Source organism: Porites lutea, chromosome 8, assembly GCF_958299795.1.
Source record: "Porites lutea chromosome 8, jaPorLute2.1, whole genome shotgun sequence".
Classification (NCBI taxonomy): Eukaryota; Metazoa; Cnidaria; class Anthozoa; order Scleractinia; family Poritidae; genus Porites; species Porites lutea.
Window position 1 is genome coordinate 6,726,077 of NC_133208.1, and position 12,684 is coordinate 6,738,760.

Here is a 12,684-nt window from a genome sequence, read left to right on the forward strand (position 1 = left end):
CTTAGAGGACACAAACAAAGAAGGTGAATAAACATGTTTGTGTCCTCTAAGACTCGCTGTCGTGCTGAATTTTTATATATTGAAAGACCCACATTAGTGACTGACAAGACTTAACAAATCAGGCGATGTACGAAATTGTATTCTCCCGTTTTGAATGAGGCGTTTTCCAATCCTCTGCCCTGCCCTGTCATACCTGCTAGGGCTGATCTTTAATTTTTTAAACGCAAACCTGGCAGCAATGAATGGGTGGGTGCTCAATAGAATTTAGAATTAGGGCTATTCCGAGTTGGTCCTCTTACAGCATTAATCTTATCTTGATTCAATAAAGAACGTTAAGACAAGAGTGGCACTAACCAAACCTATTGAATCTTGGCGCTACAAGAAGATACCCAGAGTTGGGAGGCTTTGCCCCCTTTGTAATAGATCCGAAATTGGTGATGAATTCCACTATTTGATGAAATGTACTCACTCATCACTTTCTCATATAAGGGGTATCTTCTTGGAGAGCCTATACTCGATGAACAATAATTTTACGAATATGCCTTGCTAGGAACTATTTTTTTATATCGTGTCTATGTGCGACTGTATGCGATGAAAACATCATAAGTCTTAGTGCCTCTTATATTGAAAATATTCTAAATTGTTGTAAATCCGAACTCTAATTAAACTTTCTTACCATACGAGTAGCGTAGGAGCCGTACATAGCCAAGTAATTTTTCTTTTATGATAATATTCAATATATAGTTGTTGTTACTTTCTTTCTTACTTAAGTTTTATTTTACTTTGTTTCATTTGTCATTGTATTGACTGTTCTGGTGCTGAAATCTTCTTGTCGAAGATAAAGTCAATAAAGTTGTTGTTGTTGATTATGAACCTGGTTTATGAAACGGTCTTGAGATCTTTAGAATGTCGGCAAATTCTAAACTCTTTTCGAAGTATATCATTACTGTCATTCTGGTTTCCTTAGAAATGAGCTTGCCTATCAATCATTACAGCGTCTTTGTGTTATTCGTTAGCTCATTTCTATTAGAATTTTACCCCTCTGACTAGAGTTCTCTTATAAATAGGGAAGTTAGCTGTTTTCTGAGCTAAAGTGCTCATCAAGTAACTCTGTTTAAGAGAAGAGGCTACTTAGTGAACAGGGTTAGGAGTCAAACCCAAAGTTTTATTTCAATAGTGTACAAAAGTCGGTTAAAAGGCGTTTTAAATTTAAACCCTCTTCAAACGGTACAGAAGAATTCCACTGGTTGGATGCCCTTACTACCATTGAGGTATGAGAGACTCTTCTTGCCGTGCTCGGTCATACAACTATATTTTTAAGAAAGCCAATTGTGCTCCTATTTCAGGTTCAGTAATAGGTGTGAATGATTATTATGTATCAAAAGCAGCAAAAGACTGCCACGATTTTGAATACACACATAAGTCTAGTTGTATGGCATATCGCTCCGCGAGTCTCTCATAGATGTCCTGGAAGATCATAGACCGGTGCAAATCCCGTTGGAATCCTCAGAACTGCTTGCGTCTTAGTTTTCCTTATTATAGCATCACCTGAATTAAACCATGTGGCTGAGAAGTCACTTCTATTTTTTAGCAAGAAGTAAACTTTTTATTCCGCATTTATTGGACTGATGCTTTCATATATATACTAAAGTTTACCCGAAGGATTTTTCACTTTTACTGTTGGTAGCTAAGGTTCGATTATTTGAAAAGTCCCCAGTCCATTTACGGGTTACGTCAGGTGAAAAAACGTAGATGTGAAATAAGCTTTCTAAATTATCATTTCAAGAAATCATTTTTATAATGAGGTATGTTTCTGTTCTTGGCCTCGTTTTGAAAGCGAGGGTTTTTGGAAGTTGGTAAAAGCCAAGTAAAGGTCTATTAACAGCCTTTCAGGAGGAAAACGGGGAAAAGAGAAGGGAAAACCGCCTTTCTCGTAGCCTCTTAGAAAAGCCTGATACTCAGACTAGCCTATTGAAGAACCAGTGTATAAATGTCATATTTTGCAATTGTCGATATTTTCAATAATGAACGGTAGTTTAACCCGTCCAATCTTTGCTCAAATAGCCGCCCTAAAGTTTTAATGTCTAAATTTTTAACTCGTACCCAGATTGCACTCGGTCTTTGCAAGGATCTGCCTTTCACAAATTAAAAAGACGGTCAGCTAGGTACGGGAACGCGTCCACCGATCAAGGAGCGTTTGTTGCGTGTTACTTATGCTTACGTACTACAAAAAGCGCCTGTTGGAACGTCTAAGGAACTGACTGAAACAACCACAAGGGCGTTTAAAGAAAGTTTCCAATTTGTTTCATTTAAAATAGTCAAAGTTAGAGTTCTCCTGGGGGCTTTATTGTTTGGTTGAATTGTTCTTTTGTGGAACGAAATCTGTGCCTTGGTACCCCCAGAAGGAACGTTTTTAGAAGAGGTACCCATATCCCTATGACCCTTTGTCTCACCGTCATATTGGGGAGAAAGCCATGACACTGTCGGTATTTTACCATGATTATAATGCTTGGACAGTACGACTCGATCCGATCGCTCCTAAGTGACGGTAGTCCAAGCCAGTTCTGCTCCGATCGAGACTTTGTGAATATCAGTGACATCACGGACATGGCGTTTTTGTTTCGTGGAATTTAGGGAAAGTCCGGGATTGTTTTTTAATTACGATTTCATCACACTATTTAAGAGGCATGGAAGCCTTTGAGGTTTGACGTTTGGATTATACTGCTTTTCAGTCGTCATTTACTCACCAGAAACAAAACGAGAACATAAATTAAGACTGCGGGAAGTCCTTTAACGTACTGAGCGCTACAGACTTTGAGGTAGGTATTTTCATTCAGCCAGCTTTTGTCTATGGGTTGCGTTACTTTTTCAGGGACGAGCTCTCAATTATTTTTCATATGATGTGGCCAAATAGATTGATTCACTCCTGGCGTAAACAGTTAAGAAGTCATTACACAGCAAAAAGGATAAAAATAGAATATCTGTTGGTGGATCACGTAGTTTTTTGCATCTTGGTACCGTTCAGTAGAGATATCGTAAAGAGAACAAATCATTTTTTTATTCAGGCACCGGAAGTTTTTTTTTTTTTTTACCTGGAACATGGACAAACTGTCGGTTGATTATTTTATACAGATACAGATGCTATTGGAATGACTCGTTTTGGTATCTCGACACCAAAAACGTACAAATTAACGTGTTTATAGTTGACATTTTGGCCGGAAATCGGTTGTAACTATTCTTTATTCTGTAACTAACTTTTGTTTCTTGGAAAGCAGGGAAAGTCCCGAATTTTTCCACATCCGGCTTAAGGCACGAAAGAGCGGTTGACTTTAATTCGAGCTAAGTATTTTGGTAAAAAAGAAAATAAATTAACTCATCTTAGCTTACCTTTTTCTATTTCATATATCTTACTTGAGATTTCAATTTTCGCACTAAGTTTCCTGAACTGCGAATGTGTTTAATAGACTCATAATGTCTCGACCTCGATTGGTAGTGTCGTAAGATTTCTAAAGTTCGAAGGAAACTGTTTGAAGAGCTCAAACAATCAAATCGTTTTGCCTTGATGAAAAGGATTCCCTTTAATAGAAAAGATTATAAATATTCCCAGTTGATACAGACATGAAACGCCGGGCAGGTATTGACTTTAAGTGGGTACAGTAAAAGCAGAATTCTTTTTTTCTGTTTTTGATACATTGTTTCAAATATAAATGGGTTAAAGTGGATCTGAACACAATCCCTATATATAGTTTTAATGTTTTGAGTTATTGACCTGGGAAATAGGGTTGGGACAGCCCCCCTGCCCTCTGCCTCAGATAGTTCCTATTGAGCTTTAGACCTTTTCTTTATACAGTTTGTTTTTTTATTATCATTCTGACCGACAGTGTAGTAAGCATCTGGCACTCCACTGCACCTTTTTGTACTTGAGAATTAAATTTAATCAAAAGTATCCTATTCTATGTTAATATCCATGTATTTGTACCAGGTTGGCAAATTCTATGAATTGTACAACATGGATGCCACAGTTGGTGTAAAGGAACTTGGCTTAATATATATGAAGGTAACCTGCCTTGATGATGGTGCTGAATGTAGGGATGACAGTTAGAAATGATGATGATGATGATGATGGTGATGATGATATCAATGATCATGGCCATCATTAGTTGTTAAAATTAATGCACATGACAAATACACTGAGTGATATTAATTATTTGAAAATATACAATAACAATGATAATGTTCATCATTTAAAAACTACATTGTTCAGTGAAGGTTTATAGGTGCCTGGGATGTCCAGAGACCTTCACTTTTGGTACAGCCAGCCTCCAGACAGAGTTACACCCCCATGGCTGACTGATTAGTACAAGGGGAAGGGGTAGGTTAAATGCAAGACAGTGACCATGCGAAAGAACAAGCGCGCTGCACACTGTGTACACATCGTCCTTTTTTGCAAACATCCAATATGAGCCGCGCGAAGGAACAAGCGCCCTACACACTGTGTATGCCTCGTTCTTTAAGCAAAGACCCGGCATACATGTAAGCCACGCGAAGGAACAAGCGCGCTAGACACTCTGTATACATCGTTCTTTAAGCAAAGATCCGACATAAGTCACGCGAAGAAACAAGCGCGCTGCACACTGTGTATACATCATTCTTTAAGCAAAGATCCCACATAAGTCACGCGAAGGAAAAAGCGCCCTACACACTGTGTATGCCTCATTCTTTAAGCAAAAACCCGACATAAGCCACGCGAAGAAACAAGCGCACTGCACTCTGTGTATACATCGTTCTTTAAGCAAAGATTCGACATAAGTCACGCGAAGGAACAAGCGCCCTACACACTGTGTATGCCTCATTCTTTAAGTAAAAACCCGGCATAAGCCACGCGAAGGAACAAGCGGACAGTATTGGACAACCCTCAAATATTAACCAAGAGTAGCACTGCATGCAGAGCCTCTGTGCATACATGCGAGGCAACAGTTTTTTTAAAGAGCTAACCTTTCATTAATTCAACACACAACACACATCTGAATACATCAGCTTTCTGCCTGTGTATTCCTCCTTTCCCTGTCTGTTTCTTAGTATTCACTTCTTTTCCTTCTTCCATCATCAGGGTACTGCATCCTCACAGCCTAAAAATTCGTACAAGAATACAAAACAATGTAGGTATTTTTTTTTTTAGAAAGAACAAACATTATGAAAGAGTTGTAAGTTCAGTGTTTAACGTTAGAGATTAACCATACAGGGTACATACATTGTACAGCAATATAACGACAATAAAAATAGAAACAAGAACTAGACCACCAAAAGAGCCATAAGTTAACAAGTGTATTCCACTCAATGGTACATTTTCATTGACATCACAAAATGACCAAAAGACTGGAAGAAAAACATTTAGCTCTTAAGAAAAAAAGACCAAATAACGAAAATTGCCAATTGACAAATAATTCTCATTCTTGTATAGTATTCTGTATAGGGTCAAATGAATTCAGCTGCAAAGAATTCGACTACTTTGACAATTTTAGGGAGATGGAATTTACGCTATATTAAAGCATACCTACTAAAAAGACCTGCAAATATATTTAAAACACAAATCCTCACCTTTAGTCAACAAATATCAGTTCATAAGCCTTCTGTCTGCGTGTTCTTCCTTGCCCTGTTTATTGCTGCTTCTCAGTGTGCTTCCCACTTATCTTCTAATCTTTCATCAGTGATACATAATGGCATCAACACAGACTCTTAAAAAAAAAAATTCAGATGAGTTAATCTTCACTAATTTAATTAGAATTAGCTAGGATCCGTATCACTTTTCCCAACGAGGATGTATACATGTGCCCATTGAAATAAAAGAGATGCAAAGAAAATCAGAAGTCGTTCACATATCGACAGGTTTCAGCTTTGGGAAGGTTTTTGTTGAAGTACCTCATAACTGGCTTATTGCTGTGATTTACTTCTCAAGAGTTTCATCCATGTAATTTTGGAACACTGAACACTTTCCAGTCTGGTATGGGAAATGTATGAGACAGGCATCAGGGATGCAATTGTAGTAGAACCCTACAAGGAGGGAAGAACAGTTAGTGTGAGTTTCTACATGTAGTTTCCTTACTTACTGGGTTTTTGTGCTGCTTTGCATGTCTGCAATATTTTAACTACTTTCAAAGTACAGCAAAGTGAGTGTAATGTCCAAGCCATAACTGAAAAAAACGTTAACCTTAACTTCCGCTGGATAATTAAAGTATTATTAACCTCAGGGTTGTCATTAAGAGCCGGGGGCCGGGGATTTTCCCCGGCTACTAAGAGAGTGGCCCCCGGCTACTGTTATTGGAAAATAGAAGAAAAATAGAGCCAAAAGAAATCCCTAGCCGTTTTATTCCCCGCCTACTTGTTGTATTTACCCGGCAACTTGAAATCTTAGTGACAACTCTGTAACCTGGAGTAGCCAGTACATTAAAGAATGTAACTGCTGAAGACCCACCTTCCCCACTGCTTAACTTTTGGTACCACAGTACAGTGAACTCTCTCTTAGATGGTCAGAACTCTTTCACATCTGTCGAAAGGCCCTTGGAAACCTTACGAAGTTTACACAACATAGTATTCCTTATCGTTTTGGATTAGGGTTAAGCACTGCGTTTTACAGATTAGGGTTAAGCACTGTTTCGAAACTGGCTAGGTTCTTTTGTTGGGTTGGGGTTGATGCTATGTGTACTTTAATACTTTGTTGGATGGTAGGGAAATAATTATTATTTCCCTAGCATCCAACAAATCCTCAGTGGTCTAGTGGTTAGAGGATGATTAGTGTGGTGTAGTGGCAATTTGGGTCATGGGTTCAAATCCTCTTGCCCTTCATATCAATTTTTTTTTTCTTTTAAATTGAAGAGACTTGCACTCTCATAAATGATTTCCAGCTTGAAATATCATCTAAGTGTGATATAAAAGCAGAAAACAGTTCTACCTTGTGTAAAAAATCATAAGGGGAGAAAGGGCCTTTTGGCAGATGTTAACAAGTGCCGACCCTCTTAGATGGACACCTTTCGGGCCAGCGTTATGTGTCCATCCTAGAGACATGTCCATTTTATAGAGAATCAACTACAAGTAAAAAGAGTGAAGAAAGACAGGGACCAGCTGTAGGCCCCATTTAAATGAGGCCAGTGTCCACCTTACAAAGGTGCCTCTTAACCCTTAAGTCCCAATAGTGACCAACATCAATTTTCTCCTAACGATATCCATACACTGTCAGGAGATAAGTCATGAGAATTAATCAAATGATCACCAAAGAGAAAAAGCCTTAATCTATTATAAAATTCTCTTTTTATTGAAATGTATCGAGATCAGTTTGGAACATTATGTGGATGCTGGGGATCAGTTTTTCCAACTTGTAGAGTTCAATAAAGACAACATAGTTCAGTTCAGAAAATGTCACACACATCAATGTATCTTTATTTGGATCCCATACGTGTCAAGGTAGGGGAAGGGGATCTTTACGGGTATATGTATAAACATATATTATTAATAACAACAATAATAATTATAAAATTAATTTTTTTGTTTTTCTTTTTTAATTAATACAGTTCAATAAAGACAACATAGTTCATAAAGGATACTTTAGTTCAGTAACAACCACATCAGTTCAGAAAATGTCACACACATCAATGCACCCTTATTTGGATCCCACATGTGCCAAGGCAGGGAAAGGGGACCTTCAAGGGTATATGTATAAACCTATATTATTAATAATAATAATAATGATAATGATAATAATAATAATAATAATAATAATAATAATAATAATAATTAAGTGCCAACGCACAGTTCACTTCATCACTCTATGGGGGGGCTTGTTTGTATTGCTCCAACATCCTGCTGGTGTAGTTTTGTGGCAATTCCCCAGTAGGCACGTGGTATTTATCAGTCGGTGTAGCTCAGCAAAAATTCCATTGTAGCAAGACTATACGGTGGTTCATTATAGTAGTTCTAAAGTCCTCACTACGTAGCCTTGTCATTGTTACGCCAGGATTAGAAACCAATTTTTTTGTTTATTTGATTGGTTGTGTGGAGTTTATTATATTTTATAATCTAGGGGATGTATAATCCTGTTTTAGGGATAGGGGGCAAGGAGGCAATAATTTTTAACTTTTAAATTAGGAGATTTAAGGGAAAATGGGTTTTAAAATCTCTATTAACATTATTTATTGATTTTATTTCAGCTGCTTCCTTAAAAAAGGGGGTACTAGAGAGATGGTGAGGAAAACCAACAGTGCATGATGTAGGATTTGCTGTTTTTTGAAGGGGGATTTTTGCCGCGACCCAGTTCAGAGTGGTAGATTAAAGAAAAGAGTAACAAGGGAGGTGAAGGACGACAACGATGGAGCATAATTACCTTGTAATAAGAAGAGACCGCATACACCGAAAGAGATTACATGAATTGTTTCTCTATTTCAGTGCGTAATATATCTTGCATGGGTTTTGTTCTTTTTGAAAATAGTTCATATTGGTCTTATAAAAACAAAAACAATGTGCGTAATATATCTTTCATGGACCCCGTTTTTTCTTTTCCTTTTCATTTAAAAATAATTACACTTGGATATTTTTTCTGAAAATTATTTTACATAATTTGATCTTATGAAGTTAAGACAATTTATTTTGTAATAAATTTTACTTTTTCTTTGGATGTCTTTATTTTTCATTTTGTACCTCTGAAAGAATGCAGTTAGCCAAATGGTCTAGCTGCCCAGCCATAAGTTGTAGCTGGGCAGCCACCCGCTTGGCCTCTATTGTGGTGTTTTTAATTTCTTTAACTTTTTGTTTTAACTTTTCTTCTTTTTCTTTCAACTCATTTTCTTTTTCCTCAATTTCTTTTTTTCCTTTCTTCTATCTTGATTGCTGCAAGGCAGTTTCTGATCTTCATCTCTTCTTCCAGGGATAGCTGTAAAAGTGAGTAACCCACCTATAATAATCTGTCTACTATTACTAACTTTTCTTACCCCAGTCTATACGATAAATAACATATGATGAGCTTATCCTTTAAAACAAAAAACATCTTATCTCAACAAAAAGTTGAAAGCCTTGTCTCATTAGGAGCTCAGAAGGCAATCAAGGAAACATGCCGGGGAGGGGAGGTAAGGCAAAAAAATATAAATAAATAGCCACAGGGGAATGGGGCGGGTTTCGGAGAAAAGGCCTGTTTCCACACGTTTCGACGCCATTATGGTACCATTTGGCTGAGCCAAATACTGGGGTTTTAAGGGTTAAGAGACAGTTGACTGCGCTATTGGCACTGTACAGAGACTTGCAAATTAGTACAAAACACAAATCCTAACCTTTTGCCAACACACATCAAATCATCAGCCTTCTGTTTGCGTGTTTGTCCTTGTCCCGTTTATTGCTTCTGTGCTTCACAGTCTTCTACTTCCATCAGCGATACAACATTGCATCCACACTGTGCACACACTCTGAAAAAAAATATATGTAGATTATATTTTGGTAATCTTCAGCAATTTAAAATTAGCCAGGATCTTTTACAGTAGTTTTCAGCCAGGGTCACTCTAAATGAATGCATGTACCCATCAGAATAAAAGAAATGCAAAGAAAATAAGAAGTCTTTTACATATCAACAGGTTTGGACAGGTGTCAGCTTTGGGAAGGTTTTTGTCAAAGTAATCCATAACATAATTTGGCGTATTGGTAGTGATTTACTTCTCAAGGGTTTCATCAATGTAATGTTAGAAGTGCTAAGGAGAGTTATATAGTTGATACATGATTTCATAACATTAACAGCATTTGTTTCTTAGCAAATTGAATTTCCATCCAGAGGGTCTGAAAGGGTGAGTCTAAGTTATAGTTGTAGGTCATCAATTCAAGACCTTTTCAAGATTGTACAAACCATGTAGTAGGCTTATCCCACCTCACATCCCGGGAAAGGAGTATGGTTATTCCACCTATGATACTGGGTGAGTGAGTGGTGATCCCCCTAAGATCCCAGGTAAGCAGTATAATTATCCTGCCTAAGATCCTAGCTAGGTGAGGAGTATGGTTATCCCATCTATGATCCCAGGTGAGAAGTATGGTTATCCTGCCTAAATCCAAGGTAACAAGTATAGTTATCCCACCTAAGATACCAGGTGAAGAGTATGGTTATCCTACCTAAGATCCCTGGTAAGAAATATTGTTATCCTGCCTAAGATCCCAGGTGAGTAGTTTGGTTATCCTGCCCAAGATCCCAGGTAAGAAGTATGGTTATCCCACCTAAGATCCCAGGTGAGTAGTTTGGTTATCCCGCCTAAAATCCGGGGTGAGTAGTATGGTTATCCCGCCTAAGATCCCGGGTGATTAGTGTGGTTATCCCACCTAAGATCCCAGGTGAGGAGTGTGATTATCCCGCCTAAGATCCCGGGTGAGGAACGTGGTTATGCCACCTAAGATCCCAGGTGAGGGGTGTGGTTATCCTGCCAATCAATCAATCAATCAATAAACTTTATTTACCCTCGAATTTACAGTGTAGCACTCAAGTGCTAATATCTTCGAGCCAACTACATTAATAAATAATTATAATAAAAAGTTAATTCTATATAGCAAAAAAAGATAACTAACTACCTAGACAACTAACTTGCAAATTATCATGATGTAGAAAGGTTTGCAGTTCCTGCCCTTTTAAGTAAATCATTGTTCCCAGTAGATATCAGTCGTCGAAAAGAAGTAAAATCAGAAATAGTGCGGTAATGGTCAGGGAGAGAATTCCAAGATGTTGCTGCCAAGTAACTAAAGGAATTGATACCATAAGAAGTGGTCGATGGTTTGGGCAAACAGAGCATATTATGTCCTCTTAAAAAATAGGTGCTAGAGCGTAAACGAAACATATCTTTTAAATATCTTGGATAATCAGAAAAATGAAGACATTTAAAAATAGTGAGAATCATGTTTTGTAAACGCTTGTCCTTAAGGTTTGCAGTTCCTGCCTTTTTAAGTAAATTATTGTACTCAGAGTTAAAATCCTTGAAAATAAATCGAAGAATACGTTTGTTTAAAAGGTCCAGTTTATCAGAATCTTGTTTACTGGAGAAATGCCACACCATAGAACAATAATAAAAGTGAGGAAGTATAAATGCCTTATAAAGACGGAGCATGGTTTCAGTAGACATCAGTTTGCCAAACCTTGACATAACGCTAAACTGATTGTTTACCTTTTTACATATAGAGGACACATGTTGCTTAAACGTAAGATCTTTATCAATTGTAACGCCGAAAAGTTCCACTGAGTCATTTACTGAGAAATTAAACTGATCGTCAGTTTTTCCTAGTATCATCCCTTGGTGTTTGCTGGGATTTGCTATCATTCCATTGATCTCGTACCAGGCATTTGCTGAGCTAACCTCACGCGAGATACGCCTTTCCAAAGATACCGGATCCGTATCGGCGGTGTAGAGTTGACCATCATCTGCATACATATTTAATTGTACAGTTTTGATTTGTAGGAATAAATCATTTATGAAAATATTAAAAAACATTGGACCAAGAACACTGCCTTGAGGTACCCCTCGCATGACTTCTTGCCAATCAGAACTTGTATCACCTACTTTCACCCGCTGCATCCTACCTTGTAAGTAATCTTTAAGAAGCATACAACTTCTACTGTTAACACCATAGGCCTTCAGCTTGGCCAGCAAGAGTCCATGCGGTATCGTGTCGAAAGCCTTAGATAAATCCATTGATATCACTGCAACAATTTGTTTATTATCCAGACTACGCTTCCAATCTTCTGTTAACCTCATTAGCGAGGTTTCACAGCTATAGTGTCTCCTATAAGCTGAGATGTAGTCAGACAATATTTCAGAATAGAACTGGTCTAGTTGAGAAGCAAGAAGTTTCTCAAAAACATTATTTAGGGCCGGTAAAACAGTAACGGGTCAATAATTCTCTTTACTCAATTCATCATTTTTCTTGAAAAGAGGTGTAACCTGCCCCATTTTCCATCGAGAAGGATATTTGCATTGTTTGATCGATTCATTCATTAACTCTGCTAGTGGACCAGATATCGCAGAAGCGGATTCCTTAAGAAGAAGCGGAGTTATGGTGTCGTGGCCGCAGGCCTTGCGTGCGTTGATGTTTGATAGTAGTTTTTCAACCTGGGTCTTATTGCCTTAGAAGATTCTGCATGAGTAGTGTGGTTATCCCACCTAAGATCCTGAGTTAGTAGTATGGTTATGCCACCTAAGATCCAGGGTTAAATTCGAACTGATAGTAGTTTTTCAACCTGATTCTTATTGCCTTAGAAGATTCTGCATGAGTAGTGTGGTTATCCCACCTAAGATCCTGAGTTAGTAGTATGGTTATGCCACCTAAGATCCAGGGTTAAATTCGAACTGGTGGCTCCTTCTATGTGATAGTAATTTATTTTTGAGATTTCAAAACAATTTCACAGCTGAATTTTGAGCGACTTTTAGTTACAGACTTCTGCTCCTACGATTTTTCTGAGATTTCTCTGGCATTATTTATTATATCATTATAAAATAACTGAGATAGTACGCGTGATATGATTGGTCAAAAACCTATGGTTTATTATAGCGGTAAACCCATAGAAAAAGGCATCCGGACCACGAGCCATAAACAAAACCGGCTATTGATCTGCAAACAATGATTTTAGAAAGGCTAAAAAAAACATAACAAGTTACTTACCCAGTCCTTCTTAATATT